This window comes from Grammomys surdaster, unplaced genomic scaffold, assembly GCF_004785775.1.
Source record: "Grammomys surdaster isolate TR1022 unplaced genomic scaffold, NIH_TR_1.0 126271, whole genome shotgun sequence".
Taxonomy (NCBI): domain Eukaryota; kingdom Metazoa; phylum Chordata; class Mammalia; order Rodentia; family Muridae; genus Grammomys; species Grammomys surdaster.
Genome location: NW_021621071.1, coordinates 7,672,015 through 7,689,747, shown reverse-complemented (window position 1 = coordinate 7,689,747; position 17,733 = coordinate 7,672,015). Strand labels below are relative to the sequence as shown.

General features: G+C 43.2%; 1 protein-coding gene and 1 non-coding gene across 2 annotated transcripts in view; one reads left to right on the top strand and one right to left on the bottom strand.

Annotated features, from left to right (window-relative positions):
- Positions 1-2,331: 2,331 nt before the first annotated feature.
- Positions 2,332-17,733, top strand: part of Rap1b (RAP1B, member of RAS oncogene family) — a 30,506-nt gene continuing 15,104 nt past the window's right edge. The window contains exon 1 of the mRNA XM_028759083.1: positions 2,332-2,475. The gene's annotated coding sequence lies outside the window, so the exon portion shown is untranslated. The remainder of the gene's footprint in view (positions 2,476-17,733) is intronic.
- LOC114613774 lies at positions 10,686-10,797 on the bottom strand. Its single transcript, XR_003710232.1, has one exon. It is a non-coding gene; the product is annotated as a U5 spliceosomal RNA (small nuclear RNA).

Genomic DNA, 17,733 nt, shown 5'->3' with positions numbered 1-17,733 from the left:
TGTCAGGTAAATAGGACAAGGGGTTCACATTCAAAAGTGAGTCCAGGGCAACAAGATGCAGAGTTGTGCGGTTCTCTCGGCGCCCATCACGATTTAATACATGCTGTGATGGGTATGGGCCTAGTGAGATAATAAACGCGCTTCATCTTGAATAACTACAAATGCTGGCTCCACTCTTCTTTCAAAGGAAGAAAAAGCAACTGCCCAGATGTCAAAGTGTTTAAAAACAACAAAAACAAAGAAAAAAGAAAAACAAAACAACCCATGGCTAATCAGTACTTTTGCTCAAAAATGTCAGTCTTCCAGACTTGTCAAATTTTCATTCAATAACTGATAAAATAGGGGACTGGAGAGATGGCTCAGTGGTTAAGAGCACTGGCTGCTCTTCCAGAGGTTCTGAGCAATCCCATGGTGGCTCACAACCATCTGTAATGGGATCTGACTCTCTCTTCTGGTGTACATGAAGACATATACATGTATTTTTTTTCTAAAAAAAAAAAAAGAGAACAATTATTGAAGTAAGTAATTTTCAATTACCTCGCCCAAGACCCCGTACCCCCCACCCTGACCAGAGGTTATCCTCTGGGGTCGAGACAGATAATATAAACCATTAAGCAACTGGAAAATGCTGCTATCAAAAACTGTTGTTGAGGTAGGATGGCTCAGTGGGCCAAAGTGCTTGTTACCCAGGCAGGAGAACCAGGAGTTCTAAGTTCCATCTAGTTCTGTTCCTCAGCAGTCACATAAGAATCCAGAGTGGAGGCCAGTACTAGGGGGATGGAGACAGGAGATTGGTGGCCAGTCATTAACCTCTGGCTTCTATGTGCCCACACACAAGTACACAAGCATGCAGAAGCACACACAACTGTTAATTATGTTTTTCCATTTTTTTTTTTGTTTTAAAGATAGAATTTACCACACTCAGACGCTTGCTAGACAAGCACTGGACCTTGCACTGGAGCTACATCCCTACCCCCCACTCCCTTTGAGAATCTCCCAAAACCGTTTAGGTTGCCTTTAACTTAGTCTGTGGCCTCAGCCAACCTAGAATTTGCAACAAGCCACCTCCTCCTCAGCCTGCAGAAGAGGTGAGCTCTTACAGACTCGTGTCCTGAGGCCCAGCTATAATTCTTTCTTATTCGATCACTTAACTCGAGTTACAGTAGCTGTCACTTCTCCATTTCTCTTCTAGGGTGCGTAAAATTTCCAGAATAATTTGCACAGGTCCAGCTAAATCGCCTACTTCCCTCCGTGCTTCCCTCTCAAATCGTTTTATTCATCGAAACCTTTTCAATAGCTGGCAGTGGTGGCACATGCCTTTAATCCCAGCATTCCATAGGTAGAGGCAGGTGTATCTCTGAGTTGAAAGCCAACCTGGTCTACATAGCAAGGTCAGGCCAGCCAGGAGGACTAAGAGAGAGCGTAATCAGAGCATAAAGTCTTCAAAACAAAGCTCTGATGTGTGATTCTCATACTAAGGTGTGAAAATACTCTAATTACCTAAGTCTATGTAAATTCTCGTGCTCTTTGGAACAAGTCATTTTGGGACAGTGGTTTTCGGAGTCACATCATAGACTTACACCTATGAGTAATCTATAAAGTCACGAAGGCGCCCCAGGCATGCTTTTCCATGAACCAATTATTTTAATTCTATAAACTGTTCATTTAGGTACAGGCCATAAGCGTGCTTCGGAATCACCCATTCGTGAACTGCGTCTGGCAAGGGTAGATCTGGACAGCTCGCCCTCCTTAACACACCACCGGCTGAAATACTTGTCAAACCTAAAGAAAGGCCGTTTGAAAAAAAAAAAAAATGAAAAGCTGCCCTCGCGCTCTGGGAGTGGGAACTGCTGCTCTGTTACTGCTCCAGCTACTCTCCCCAGCCAGCACAAAGGACCACGCGAACACCGACGGTCTGGGGGCGTTGGCGACTGAATTCTTGTGTGCATTTGGAGGCCCCGCGAAGGCTTCAGAGGTTTCCAAGCCCTGAGCTCCCCGTTATCCGGCTGGGGTCGAGACGGATGCGCTCCGTTGAGACTGACACCGATTATGTCAGCCAGCCAGCCAGCCAGCCAGCGGGGGCGAAGCTGACCGCAGCAACGAGGCGTAGGGCGGGGAGAGCGGCCACGGCTTGAGCCGGCCGGCGAGAACCCAGGCGAGGCCCACAGCAAGACTAGCACGCCGGGACCCCGCCCCCTCGGCCAGGGCCCGCCCCCGGGCCCGCCCCTTCCCGGGCTGCGCTCTTGCGCGCCCCGCCCGCGGGCGGAAGCGAGAGCGAGGCTGAACGCCTGACGTCAAGGCGACACCGCCAAACCTCGCCCAGAGTCAGGCGTGGAAAGCAGCCTGAGCGGCGGCGGCAGCGGCGGCGGCGACGACGGCGGCGGCAGCGGCAGAGACCGCCGTGGCGCCGGGAGCAGCGACCCGAAGGATACGCGGGGCGACGGCGACGGCGGCGACCCGGTGACAGCGCGAGAGGTGGGCGCGGAGTGCACGCGTGGCTGCGAGGCTGGCGGGGGGCCGGGCGCCGGCTGAGGGGAGCGGTGGGGTGCGGCGCGGGGCCGGGCGGGGCAGCCGTGGGGGCCCCCGCGGCGGCGAGAGGGACCCGGGGACGCGGCAGGTGGCTGCGGGGATGTCCCCCGCTCCCGCTCGCTCGCTTCGGCGGGCGAGCCGCCTCCGGGCGGCCGGGGAGGAACGGCGACCGCGGCGGGGGAGCAGCGCGCTTTGCGGAAGGGGTCAAATGTCTGAAATATGGCGGAGGAAGTGAGCGCCCGAGGAACCCCCACCCGCCCGCCCGCGGCCCCGCAGCCTTCCCCGCCGCGCCCCGCTCCCCGCCTCGGCGCCTGCCGCGGGGTGGGTGGAAGTTAGAGCGGAAACCAGAAAGTTGTCCTCTGCGGACACCCGGGCTTCTCCCAGCCCGGGGCCGGGCGGAGCAGCGTTGCGAGGCGGGGAGACCACTCCCCGGCGCCCCGCGGACTCGAGCCTGACAGGGGGAAAAAGTTTGCCCGGATCGGGGCTGGCTTGCTTCGTTTGTTGCGGGAAGTGGCAGGAGGAAGGCAGCGGAGCGAGCCCCACCTAGTCTGGCAGCCGCCACCGTGCAGCGAGAGGAAGAAAAAAAAAATGTTAAAGGGGCCTTTCCCTTCGTCAGCAAGAGGAAATCTCTTTTTCTCTTGCAGAGAGAAAAATCCAGGAAGTTTGTCCTCTTCTCCTTTTTTTTTTTTTTTTTTTTTCGCCATCTCGATGATTCTGAAACTGACTTATCAGCGCTGTGAATTTGGGAACTAGGCCCTCGGGATTTTCCTTGGGGTGGAGGGGTGGGCATGGGGAAGAGAGGAGAAGATGCCTTTGGAGGAAACGTCTTCGCTTCAGAGTTTTGAGCAGATGGGTTTGCTTTCCTTTCGCTTGCCCCCTCCCACCTTCCAGTGCTTTAGAAAGATATTTTGGCCCTGCGAGTCCTGGCTCCTTGCATACAAGCACTTCTTTATTACAGTAATGAGAACTCACTTTTTTTTTTTTTAACTGAGTTGAAAGTTGACATTACGATGCAGGCTGGGCTTTTAATATCTTAAAGCCAATCGAATCTCGTTGGGATGTTTGCTTTGCTGGCACTGTGTATTAATATATTACCGAGGGCCTCTAACTTGTAAATTCATTTTTTCAATTTTCTTTTGTGTAATTGGAATGTTGTCGGGACTTGCCTAAAAGGAGTTTATCTTAGCAAGAAGTATCTTAATTGAATGGAGACATTCTTTTAATTTAAAACTCGTACCACTCTTAAAACCTGATTTGAAGTCTGTGTATTAAGTCATATTAGAGTCATGGGGCTTTTTAAGGGCCGGAAAGAGACTCTTTAATCATCCAGTCCCACCCTGTCGAATCATGGAGGAGGAAACTAAGGCCTAAAATAGATAAGATAACCAGTTACCTGAATCTGCTGATTGTAAGGCAGTGAGTGGTCTATCCATAAAAGACAATCCACAGGAAGCAATGTGACTTTTTTTTTTTATTGTGAATTACATCTCGTTGAGATTATTGGTCTCCTTATGCTCTTCCCCAAGAGTGCCTTAGCTAAATGGTATGGAATAACCACTTGGGTAGTGTCATTCCCTGGTTTTGGTTAGAGGAAGTTAATACTCTGGGGAGGGAACAATTTTACTTAAAGACACAGAATCCCGAATGACAGTCTTATTTGATATGATCCATACTTTTAATCTCTGTAGTACATTATATTCCCTTGTACTTTGTTTTGACAGAATAGTTCAGTGACCTTATCTGTGGAAGCTGCAAAGTAAAATCCAAAGGATATACGGTTGTTTAGGTTGTAATGTACCTCGTCTCAGATTAACAGCTGAAGGGCCTCCATGCTAAGCCGGCTTAATCTTTAGTCTGTGGTCTGGGGCACAGGAATGATGGACGTGTCTTTCTCCTTTTTTCTGTCTGTCTTACCACTGTTCTTTCCGTGGTTTGTCTCACTTCCTGTCTTCTGTCACTTCTGTGTGTGTTTATCTGTGCTACCAAATTGTCAGATCCATGGACAGGATAGATTTCTTCTGCAGGCCTCAGGTGACCAGCATGTTGCTGTTACATAGACACTTATGGATGAAAGTTAAGTAGAGTTAAGTGAAAACTCCATGAGAATAGGAATTCTCCTTTATTCTTAGTTCCTAGCATTTTACCTGGGCACATAGGGATGTTTGGGACTTAAATTCAGAGACAAGGAGAAGAACAGCGTAATCATTCTACAAAGAATTACACATTTTCTTTGGTGATCTCTCACTTTACAAGTTGATCCTTTTATCATTGGTCATTTATGGTTCCAGTATTTTCTTTTGAGCTGTACAGGGGAAGTGAGCCTTCCCACAAAGGGCCCATAAGGGCTACCAAGTTGAAATAAAGAATCCTTTTTTTGTTGTTGTTATTTTGTTTTAAGTGGTGACAGGCATGGTATTTTGCAGCTGTGATCCCAGCAGTTAAAAGATTGAAGCAGGAGGATTACCATAAATTCAAGGCTAGCCTGGGCTAATGTCTATAAATAAATACATGAATAACTTGATCTCTGTTTGTAAAGGTCTTTGAAGGCCTTAATGCTTATGCAGAGATTGATGACATGTAACTGTACATGCTGTTTTAAATGTAAAGTCTGAAGATTGACATGGAAAGCTCATGTTCAGCTCTTTTTTGTTTAGGTACTTAATAGTTATGGAATGAAATTAACGTGTGACAACCAACTGAGAGGACTTAGCTGGCCTTACGTCCACCTCCCACCACCTTACAACCTCCCACCACCCTACATTTGGCATTTTATAATTGAATGTCAAGGAGATCTCATTATGGTTTTACATGTGTCATTCCCAGAAAATAAATTGTAAGGGGTGGGTGTTGATCTAAAGTGTTTAGATTTGAACTGCTGTTAGCTTAGTTTAGTGTTTATTATGCACTAAATAGTCAAAGGCTATTTCTCCTTAATGATAACATGTGGTCACTAAAAGTCTGAAAAACTCATCTTTCTGGCTGGTGATGTGGCTCAGTGGTCAGTGTTTGCCTCACTTGTCCAAGTTGCTAGGTTCAGTCTCCTCACTGAAAAAAAAAATTCCTCAATTTTCGAAGGCTTTTTAGTTGTGACTGAATATGTTTTGTGCTTCTGGTTTGGTTGGTTCACACATGTGTGAAGGGTGTGTGTGCTGTTTTGTTTCTATTTGCTTTCTTTTTTCTTTTTTTTTTGAAGAACAATGTCTTAAGTCATAGCTTGGTGCATTGTAACATTAGATACAGTTTTTATTCAACTGTCTGTAAGCAGCATTGTGCTGTCTCATACTGAAGCTAATCTTTGCAGTACTTGTAGATATTTTGCAGTGGTGTTGAAAGGTTCTGATTACCACTTGAGGACTAAAGTCTTTAGAGTAATTCCTTAGAAATCATAAGAATATACTGGGAACAGTAGTTACAAAGAATAGAATAAAAGGCTGGAGATGGCTCAGGGGTTAAGAGTACTTGTTGCACTTGCAGAGGGTCCCCAACCTGAATTGGGTTCCCAACACCTGTGCCAGTGTCTTCACAACCACTAGTCTAGCTCCAGGGGATCCACCAGCCTCTCTTCTGGTCTCCTCAGATACCCACAGGCAGGCACGCTCATTCACACACAGATAGACTCTGGTACACATAAATAAAAGAGACACTAGAAGGAATTTATCCATTTATAGTAAAAGTTCGACTTGCTGTGTAATCTGTTGTCCTTTATTTGAAACCACTTGACTGGATTCTAAGATTGATCCCTTTGGCAATAGATTTTGCAATAAAATTTGTATTTTGTAAAAAGTTAATCGGGGATTTTTTGTCACCTTAAAAATAGCACAATTTTAAAATTGATCAAGAAAAAGAATTTTACTTATTTTTCACACTTCATAAACAGTGCTATGCTTACTCCTAATGCTCAAATTAAGGGTACACTGCAGTTGATTAAGGCCCTAAACCAAAGAAAGAAAGGAAAATATAAGGGTATGTTACAATGTTTTAAATGTACACTCAAATTCTCTAAAAATATTTGCAACACAGATTACAAAATTTCCATCAGGTTTTTATTATACAGAGTGGTAATATTCTGGAATATTGTACTTAAGATTGGTTACATTGGAGATGCTTGAATGGAAATATACTCATGTCTAGGAAATATACTCATGTCTACGGTTCTCTAACTACAGAGAGTTTGAATTCTTACATACTTAACTGCTTCCTAAGAGTTCTGGTTATTAGTTACTGTTTCATATCATTGTGCTACTTTATATTGGTGAAGCTGTTCAGTCCAAGCTAGGTCAGGCCTTCAGAAGGTAACTTGCTGGGTAAACTCTCCCAGGGTTGGGGATTGACCTAGAATATGCCATGCAGATAGTCAGTCAGAGATGTCAGAGAGCAGCTGTTACAAACATTGCAGAGTTAAGGCGGTTTTAAGTGGGAGAGCTAAAATTTATTTCAGCAACTATGTAATTTTTTTTCTCCCAGCCGTAGCATGAGGTGGTCTGTACCTGTAATCCCAGCATCTGAGGAGGCAAAGACAAAACACCTTGTGTCAGCCTTTGCTGCACAGCAAGTTCTAGGCCAGCCTAGGTTATATGAGGCTGTGTCTCTGCCCAGCATCTGAGGAGGCAAAGACAAAACACCTTCTGTCAGCCTTTGCTGCACAGCAAGTTCTAGGCCAGCCTGGGTTATATGAGACTGTGTCTCTGCATCTTTTTCTTTACTTAAACCATACCTATTTTGAAAATAAAAAGGGAATTGATTGCTTCATTTGTGGGTTATCTCTCCCTCCTGTGGTTTTCCTCTTTGCCTTGTGTGACAGGAAAAAAGATGAAAGCAATGTTCTGTCCACTTAGTAGTTTCAAGTGGAGCTTGGGGAGGAAGTAGAAAGTTGGGCTAAGCTGGGCTCTAATTGTCCTCTGAAGTTCATCCTCACATTACAACGTGTTTTTCATAATCACGATGATGATTTGCAAGAGAAGAGCTCAAACATGGGGCTTTGCACTTGTTAGACAAAGCACTAATCACTTTGTAGTAAATCGGGGGACTTTCTAAGTTCTCATAATGAAACTGGAGGTTTCAGTTAAAAAAAAATTGTTACAAATGCAAACTCTTCTCATCCACTTAGTAGTTTTAGACAGCCAGTACCCTGTATATCCATTCAGTACTCCGTGTGCTAAGTTAGCTTGCTGTGCTGGTAGGACATTAATGCGTTAGACACAGGTACGACGTGAGGTTTCTAGCTAATGAGTTAGCTTCTCAGTAATACAACTCCAGCTCTCTGTGAAGTCTTAGATTTTGTACTATACAGATAAAAGGGGACAAGGAAAAGTATGTTTCCCTATTACTAGTTTTCGTTAATCTTAGGATTTCTCTAATTTGGAGATACTGCACAAACTCTGTGTTGGTATTAGGGAGTTTTCAGATGTTTGGCTTTACCATTTTGTTAAAATATTTGCAATACAGAAGATAAGGAGAGAAGAGTCTGTTCTCCACTGCACTGGTGCTTTGGGAAAACACGATCTTCCTTCTCTGAAGCTTTTTCTTCCTTGCTTTCCCTGGCAAGGTGACATGGAGATGTTGGACTTGAGGCTAAGTCTCACTTGTAAATGTTGTTACAGGTCATCAGACAGGACTCCTCAGTGTTACTCCTGTATCACTTGCCCTCTCGAGCATCTCTTCTCCAGCATTACTTAGGATCCTTGAAAAGCATACTGCAATGAACGGTGGCTTGTGAGCTGTGATTTTGGAGCAGTTGACTTGCTTTTGAGAAAAGCAAATTATATTACCCAAGCTGGCCTCTAACCTGCCATCCTTTATCCTGCTTCAGCGTATGTGGACTGACATAACATCTGTATCCCCATACTTGAGGAGGTTTAAATAGGAATCATTTCGCACATTGATTTTCACAGTATAATCTAAGGAATCCTGCAGGTAGCTTAGATGTTTTGGGGAGTACAAGGCTGCTACTGATGATGATGGTGATGATTGTGATGACTGTGACTCTAAGATAGCCTTCCCTCTTTCTTACTGTATTGACGTTTGTTTCTATGGTGCAAGAGCAATGGTGAGCACAACTTGTGACTCTTTGGAGTGAACTGGATGAGAGCTCTGCTATATTCCTTTCTGCCCTGACTGTTTAAAAGAGAGAGAAGAGTTCCAACTAAGTTGTTTGAAAAATGAAGCCTCTCCCTGTGTACAGGTCTTTTTAATATGACTCCAAAAAAGTGATTAAGTCTCAGGAGCAGAACCAGCCACTTGTTTTTAGGTTTATTTTTATTTTGTACATGTGAGTATTTTGCCTGCATGTCGGTGTATGCATACCCTCAGAGGTCAAGGCGGTGTTGAATCTTCTGTAACTGGAGTTGAAATAGGTGATTGTGAGTCACTACCTGGGTGCTAGGAATTGAACTGGGTCCTCTGCAAGAGCAGCAAGTGCTTTTAACTACTGAGTCATCTCCTGTGTTCCCTGAACTGCACATGTATGTATGAGTGTTGGAATGTCTTCACTCCATGAGTGCAGTGCCCTGGCTGCCAGAAGACATTGGATTCCTCAGACTGGAGTCAGAGCCTGGTGTGAGGGAGGGGCCCTGGGAGGGGCCCTGAGAACGCTGGATGTGGAACCCTGGTCCTCTGGGAGGGCAGCTGGTGCTCGCAACTGCTGAGCCAACTCCAACCCCTGACTTGGTGTTGAAAACAACAAACCTGCTTGTTGTCTTAGGGCAAGTAATAACAGTATCTATGGGTGATTGTAAATAGCTCTTAAGCAAAAATTGGGGTTTTGGAAAGCTTTTCTCAGCATTGGGCCCTTGATACTTGAGAGCCTTAGTGTTGAGGGAAACATCTTTCTGTGAAACTTATAGAACATTTGAAAAAAAGTTCACAATGAAATGAGCCATTACTGAAGATTTACTGTAAAATGACCAGTACAAGCTATAACAAGAGATCCTGAGTGCTGGGACTTTGTTTCAGAATCCTTACTGATACGTAATTGGCTTATTGGAGCTTCTTTGCAGTCTTTCTGGGCAGTCTGTTACATCTTTGGTCACATAGATTTAGATAATTACTTCTTTAAACTTATTTCTGGTTTGGCTTGTCGCTTCTTTTGCCTCTAGCCTCAAACTCAAGGGCTCCCATGATCTGACTACTTCACCCTAAGTAGCTGTGGCTACTGACACGCTTCCAGTAGACCAGCTTTAGATGGGTTTTAATGTTGTGTCTTGGCATGAGAAGAGTTGTTGTATCTACATTAAACAGACGTTTTTCGAAGAGGCTTCCAGGGTGGCAACATTTTTCCTTTTGAGAAACTTCTGTTTCTTTTATTTATACTTAGGAACTGTTGTGGTGATCTTGTTAAACCGTGAGAAGTTGGGGGGGGGTTGTTGTTGTTTTATTTAAACAGTGAGAAGTTGTAAAAGATTAGAATAACCTAGCTCTAGATCTGTTAACTAGCTTCAGGTTGTGGAGGCAGCTAGGAAGGTGGGCGAGTAAACTGTGGGCACACTATTCTATAGTTAACTTACGTTTTAGTTCTGGGGTCAAATCTAAGGGTCTAAGGTGAGAGGAATTCAAGATTTCCAGGGCTTTCAGCTCTCAGAGTGGAAGGAGAAAGAATGTCTGTGAATTGTAGCCAGCCCACTACTAACTACCAACGTGGGACACCTGGGAAACACACAGATAGTAAAAGACCCTAACCTATAACCTCTTGGAATCTATTTACACCACAAAGGAATAGATTGGCCTATTTTATAATACCTTTATAGAAAGTGGTATCTTTTTTTTTTTCTCTCATATGACTAGCCTTGCCAAAGCAAGACCTGAAAAAAAGCATGGTTAAAAGCACCCAGCAAGATAGTTGAGCAAGGTTAAAGGCACCTTCCTACCAAGCCTGAGTAGGATGCTTAGAGCCCATGTGCTGGAGACAGCTGACTCCCACAGTTGTTCTGGGACGTCCCATGCACACCATTGCATGCTCTTGTGCAGCACACACACACACACGCACACACACACAATGTAAAATTCAGTTACAGATGCTCAGCTATTGGAATCTTGGAGTGCTCTTGCAGAGGACCTGCTTTGGTGCCTAGCAGCTGTCTACAGCTTCAGCCTTGGGGTCTGATGATTTGACCTCTTCCTTGGACACAAGCACTCACATACACATACCTACCTACATACACATACATAATTAAAAATAAAAAATAAATTGGTTAAAAAGCCAGACTTGCTCCTTTCCACTGAAACCTTGAGTAAAAGGCAGAGATTAGGTGATCTGAAGAGAAGTCAGGCCGTTGAACAGCACTCTTGGATGGACAGTTAACACTAGAGAACAGGATTGCGGCTTGACTTAGAGAAGGAATCGATCGATGTTCAGTGCCCACTTCAGGGATTAGTACTAGAGAGCTTCTGCCTCCATGAGCTAACCCCGGTGACGGAGGAGGAGAGTTAAAAAGCGCACTCTGCTGCTGCCTGTATTAAGTACTTAAGTGCTCAGGTGTTGTCACGGTTCTGAATTAGGGAACATACTGAAGTCACATTTTATGTCCAGGACAGCCAAATTCGTCACAGGTTGCCACTGAGTACTATTTATGCAGTCCTGGTTACTATAAAAAAAAAAAAAAGTGCGATTTCTTCCATCTTAGCTAGCTTTTATACATTTGTGCTTTCTTTCCTTCCAGTAAGCACTATCACTTGAATCTTAGATTTTACTGGCTGTGTTGCTGCTGCTGCTGTTGTTTTTGAGGTTTTGGGGCTTCCCTGTGTAACAAGGGCTGCCCTTAAACTGAAAATCCTCCTGCCTCAGCTTCCTGATGGGATTACAGGTGTGTACACCATGGCAGGGCTTTTGCCATCGTTTAGTGACAGAAAACTCATACTGTTTCTCTGGAATGTGAAGCGTTCCTGTTCGTTGGCTGAGTTTTTTGTTTTGTTTTCCGATGGTGAGTTAGAGCTTTTACTGACCTTGAGTTCCTAGCAGTCCTGCCTCAGCCTCCTGAGTCCTGACATTACAGGCAATGTCACCAGGACTACTTTTCATCTGTATGTGCCCGTGTGTGTGTGTGTGTGTGTGTGTGTGTGTGTGTGTGTGTGTGTATGAACCACGTTCTTACAGATGCCCGCAGATGTCAGAAGAGGTGGGCAGAGCCCTGGAACTGAAATTCCAGGAAGTTGCTAGCCGGATGTGGGTGCTGGAACTTGGGCCCTTTGCTAGAGTGATACATGCTGGAGCCGTCTTTCCAGCCTTCCATTTTAAAAACTTTTAATTGAAAAAAAAATGTATATAAAGAATTGAATGCTTTGCCTTTCTTGAGGTTCATCATGAGTGGCTGCTTGCACTCCTTTTTTGAAAGTGTTACAATGATTGTACTTGACTATGTTGTTTCTGGTTTTGTTTTTTTCTGAGATGGGGTTTCTCAGTTTATAACCTTGATTGGCCTGATTGACCACAGGCTGGCCTAGAACTCAGACTTCCTCTGTCCCTGGATTGTTGGTAGGTATTTTCATACTGAGACTTAGGGTGACTGTTTTCTAGTGTAGTGAGATGACAAGGTTCTGTGCACATGAAGCATGAGTGACCCCATTAAATGAGGTGAATACAGCAGAAGTGGACTCACATCAGTGCTTAGGGAAAGTAAATAGCAGAGCAGGGTTTGCCGCCAAAACAGATGTGAAGCCCGGTATGTTTGGGATTGTTTAGAAATGTAAAGTCGGTTTTGAGATGGATTCGAAAGTCTTTGATAATAATGTCTTCTTTGGAAAAGGATTGTGAAAGTGCTACTTTCAAGCGTCTTAAAAACCGTCTACTAGAAACTCCCAGGCTGCCCAAAGGTCAGCCTGTGGTGGGAGTCCTCCTCATTCCCTCTCCACCTTAAGTTCTCAGGAAGAGACTTCACTGAAGCTAGAGCCTACACTTGTGCTAAACCAGCCAGAAAGCCTCAGCCAGAAAGCCACAGGGCTGCTCCTGCGTTCCCTCCCATTCTAATACTGGGGCTCCAGCTCAGGTCCCTGTGCGCATATCATAGCTTTCCTCAGCACTCCCAAGAATATTCAAAGCTGTCAGGGCAAGGCACTGTGTATTGGTGAATCTTCAGGGTTCTTAGTATTGAAGAACCTCCTGATGCCTAGAAAAGGTAACTAGAGTCCTTTTAGCTTTCTAGAGATAATTAAGGCTAGCCTGTGTATATTGGTGCCTGTCCATTGTGGGTGGTTGGGGTTTTTTTGTTTTTTTCTGTTGGTTTTCTTTTTTTTTTTAGTTTAAAATTGAAAGCTGTTATCTTATACAGTTTTTAAGCCTTAAAAACTACCTTATCATATCATTTATTTCCTTCAGAAATAATGTCAGTAAGGTTTCCAAGGGCTATAAAATCCACTTAGTTATAAATAAGAATTCAGATTAGAATAAGAATATTGTAAGATAATACTAACACAATTTGTTTAAAACCCTACAATGGAGGGCTGGCAAGACAATGCCAGGAAGGATCCATGTGCTGGGAGGAGAGGCCGACTCCCTAAAGTTGTCCTCGAACTTCGACAGGCAAATGTCCACGTGCTGCGGGTGCTCTTGCTTGTGGATGTATGCATGCATGAATACACGTGTAGTGAAAGAAGTGTTCTTCAGTCTTCCATGTGGGCTGGAGAAATGACGTGGCAGTTGAGAGCTCTTGTTGCTCTTGTAGAGGACCCAGGTTCAACTCTCAGCACCCACGTGGTGGTTCACAACCATTGCTAACTGATTGCAGGGCATCTGATACCCTCCTTTTGCTGACACCCTTGGGCCCTAGGCATGCAGGTGGTACGATACATTATGGAGGCAAACACTTGTGACCATAAAATAAAATCTAAAAAAAGATTTTAGTTTTTAAATCCCCGACAGAACCACCATGTATAGGGACAAGAAGTAAATAGCTCAAGTGGATACTTTGAAACTCAGAATTGTTAACAGGAAGTATCTGTCCACATTTCCTGTTGTCTCTGCGCTCTGCTGATTGTAACAGACTACCATCCAGACTTTTCACTTGATATATATGCTAATGTGAAAAAAATGTTAACCTCTATCTATGGGATTGGGGGGTGAAAAGCTTTAATGAATGCTTTAAAGATAGCTTATAAAGATTCATCTACTCTGATGTGTATCTGCCTACCTATGTATGTATACAGTGTGTGTGCCTGATGCCCTCAGACGAAGCGCCTCTGGACAGGGAGCTAGAGATGGTTGTAAGCCACCAAGTTGGGTGCTGGGAGGTGAACCCCATCTTTCCAAGTGCAGCAAGGGCTCTTCTTCACTCAGCTAGTTCTCCATCCCCCAAACTGCATCTTGTTAACCTAGTAATTATACAGGTAAATAAGGTGGTGTGTGTGTGTGCGGGTGGAGGGAAACAGGTTCTGCCACCCCCCTTCCTTTCCTGAGTGGCCTTTACTCAGTATCCAAAGCATGTTTGCATAAACAGAGAAATATAAAAGACTTGTCAAATTAATCAAGCCAGTGTGGATAAGTGGCTAGCATAAGCTACTGATTAAATTGAAATGTTAAATTAGTAGAAAGATATGGGAAGTACTTTTGCTACCACTGCTTTTTGTTTCATGGTTAGTTTTCTCTTTTACACTTTTGGCAGATTTACTAGTGACCTAACATTAGGAATATCTTAGTCTTGAAGTTCCTTTTAGAATGTATGTATATATAATTGTGCATATACAAGTCTACAACCTAAAACCAAGGCATTCTCTTGGTTTCTTAGTGCATTTGGGAGCAGTCATAGTAGATATGTCATTTAGTCCTAGTTATGTCATAATGAGAAACAAAATATTTCTGTAGCCATTGTCCCTAGCCTTGTGGAAGACATTGGAGATATATATATATTCATTCCTGTGGAAAAAATATATATATATATATTCCTGAACTCAGCCTTTTACTGAGTGACCAGATAAACAAGGTAGTGACCCAAAACAAACAAACAAACAAACAAACCAAAAAGCAAAACAGCAACCAACAAACCAAAACTGTTTTTTCTTATTAGACTCAGTTGTAAAGTCTACAGGTAAGCACACTTACTTGACATGCTATCTGTATTGAATGGTTTACATAACTGGATTATGGATATTAACTTACTACTTGCTATAGATATTAGAATATGACAAGGATTTTAGTTAATTTTATGATAAACTAAAAAAATACAGTAAAAGTTAAGACTGGGCTGGGCATGACCTTTGTCATGTTATTCAACCTTTCTGTATGTGTCATTTCCTTATTGGAAAATAGGAATAACAGAATCTCTTCAGAGTTTTTAAAATCAAATGAAACACACTGCCCAAAATGTTAAGCGACTGAGCATCACAACAAGTAAGCAGTTGGTAACCATCAACCTGCTTGTTCTAGAGCTCCTGTCTACCCAGCTGTTTGTAGTACTTGAACTTCAGACACCCGAGGAGTTCATTCTTGTGTTTGTTTTGTTTTATAGACAGGGTTTCAATACGTGGCCCTTACTGTCTGGAACTCAAAAAGATCCCCCTGCCCTTGTCTCCCAATGCTGAGATTAAAATTTGTGCATCACCACAGCTAGCCTAAAAGTAGTTCTTAAGGTGAGGTAGGGATGCCTACTACTGTGTGTAAGGCCTTAGGCAGACATACAGTAGTGTTCTGTAGCAGTATAACTAACCGCAACCTCAGTCTGCCTTGGCCATCAGATGCTATGTGGTGTCAGTTAGCCATTAGCATCTAGGTAGGAAAATAGCCTAAATGTGTGTGTCCGGTTATCTATGCTCATTGCACACACCAGGCACTTAATTTAATATTCAAATAATACTGTTTGAATAAAGTTGAAACACCAGCTTTCTTAAAGGTCCCTTTGGTCAGTTTCTTGCAGTTTCCTGTACATGGTATATTGTTTGTGGTATATTATTTCTGGCCCTTTTATTCTGATTTTCATTATTATAAAATAGGCTTTTGTTGCAAACAAAGGCTCATGTGTTTTAAAAGTAGGCCGTATATTGATCTTAAATATGTAAATTACTACTAGCTACTTGTGCTATTAGAATTCCTTTTGTTGATTTTAAGTATCTTCCGTTTCTCAATATAATATAGTACCCTTCAAATTGTCTGATGTATTGCTCACTGAGTCAAGGCCCCTGAGCAGTTTTCAGAGCAGAGCTTTCCTGTCTTCCTGTAAATACTTGATGTTGTTTCTTTCCTCTTCCTGTGCCTGTGATGGTCAGGCAGCATTCTGAAGAGTTGTAATTCCATGTTAGGCTTCCTCTGATACCTTTGTTCCGTTTGGTCCTGGTGTATTCTTTTCTAATTGAAACACTGTAGTTCTTCTCTGTAAGTAAATTCCTGATTTCCACTTGAAGTCATCATTGTGTTTGTCTTAGCACACATTCCTCCCACCTTTGGTGGCACTAAGGTTTGAACTCATACCCTAATGCTAGGTTATGCCAAGCATTGAGCCATATCCCTAGCCTGTTTTCTCTTTCTTGTCTTTTCCTATAAGGCTTCTTGGAAGCAAGTATTCTCTGTTCTCCTTTCTAATTAAGAAATGTAAGACAATGCCTACCAAAATTTATTTTATTCTGTAGCTGTCTTTTTCACATGGACTTTTCCGAGGCATCATAATACCCAGTAAGTAGTGTTGAGTGACGGGCACTGGGACACTCTGCCTTTTCTATTTCTAATGTCATAGTTTAGCTTTGCTAGAGGGTGTTCTGACTCACAAATTTTGGTTGTAAACTATATAGTTTATCGGGTGATAGTTTAATAATGTATGAAACAGCCTGAAAGTTCCCTCCTCTTTCTTTTCACAGTGGTTTAACTATTGGCCACAGACATACATGGAGTGTAAATGCATGCATAGGAAACTCTGTACCTCCTTCTTCCTTAGGCTTGGCATCTGTATGTGCTTCTGTTAGATAAATCATAGGGTGCCAACATTAATGTCTGTCTGTAATAGCAGATATATAACTTAGAGTAAGTTAGCTACTAACCATTGCAGACTGTATCCACAGATAAAGTTAGGGTGAGAGAGGGCTCAGCAGTTAAGAGCACTTGCTGCTCTTGCAGAGCCTGGGTTCAGTTCCCTGTTCAGTTCCCACATGAAAGCTCACAACTTTCCCTAACTCCCATTCCAGGGCCAGGAACTTAGGCAGTATACACATACCCATGCAAGCAAACAGTCATGCACATAAAGTAATTAAAAAAATAAGACCAAGTAGAACATAACTGTTCAACATGTCCCTACCCCTGATGGCATTGCCAGAAGCAGAGTTGGCAGCTAAATCCACCAATTGCATGAGTAGTCTCAGAACTCCAGAGTGGTTGACATGATAACGAGGAACTGGATTTAAGGCTAGACCTATAAGAAAGGAAGAGGGCAGGAACAGGAACCAAAATCCAAAATATGCATGAGGCTGAGGCAGGAGGATAGTGTTCCCGGCCAGCTTGGGCTATATGAGAGTTTGTCTTAACACAAAAATGTTAATGTCCTCTTCTGATCATGGGAACTCAAGTGGATAACTGACTTGTGTGTTTGGTTCATCTTCCTGTGTCACACTTTTTCTTTGTCGAAAATGAGAAGTGTTTGCAAGATAATGCAGTGGAGAATGGAAGATCCTGAGGTAGGATGGGTCACCAGTGCTGACTGCTTCCTGCCAGACTGTTTGCTTTACAGTTGGATACTTTGTGTTTCGTATTGTTTCTTGAGATATCTAGCCCATACTGGCTTTAACCTTAGGTCCTCCTGTCTCAGCCTCCTGAGTAGTGGAATTACCAACGTGCACCACATGTATGGTAGCTAAAATGTGTATGAGTGCAGGATGAGTGTGGCACACCTTGATGTGTGGAGGTCAGTGATACTTTTAAACTCCTCGGGTGTCTGAAGTTCAAGTACTACAAACAGCTGGGTAGACAGGAGCTCTAGAACAAGCAGGTTGATGGTACCAACTGCTTACTTATTGTGATGCTCAGTCGCTTAACATTTTGGGCAGTGTGTTTCATTTGATTTTAAAAACTCTGAAGAGATTCTGTTATTCCTATTTTCCAATAAGGAAATGACACATACAGAAAGGTTGAATAACATGACAAAGGTCATGCCCAGCCCAGTCTTAACTTTTACTGTATTTTTTTAGTTTATCATAAAATTAACTAAAATCCTTGTCATATTCTAATATCTATAGCAAGTAGTAAGTTAATATCCATAATCCAGTTATGTAAACCATTCAATACAGATAGCATGTCAAGTA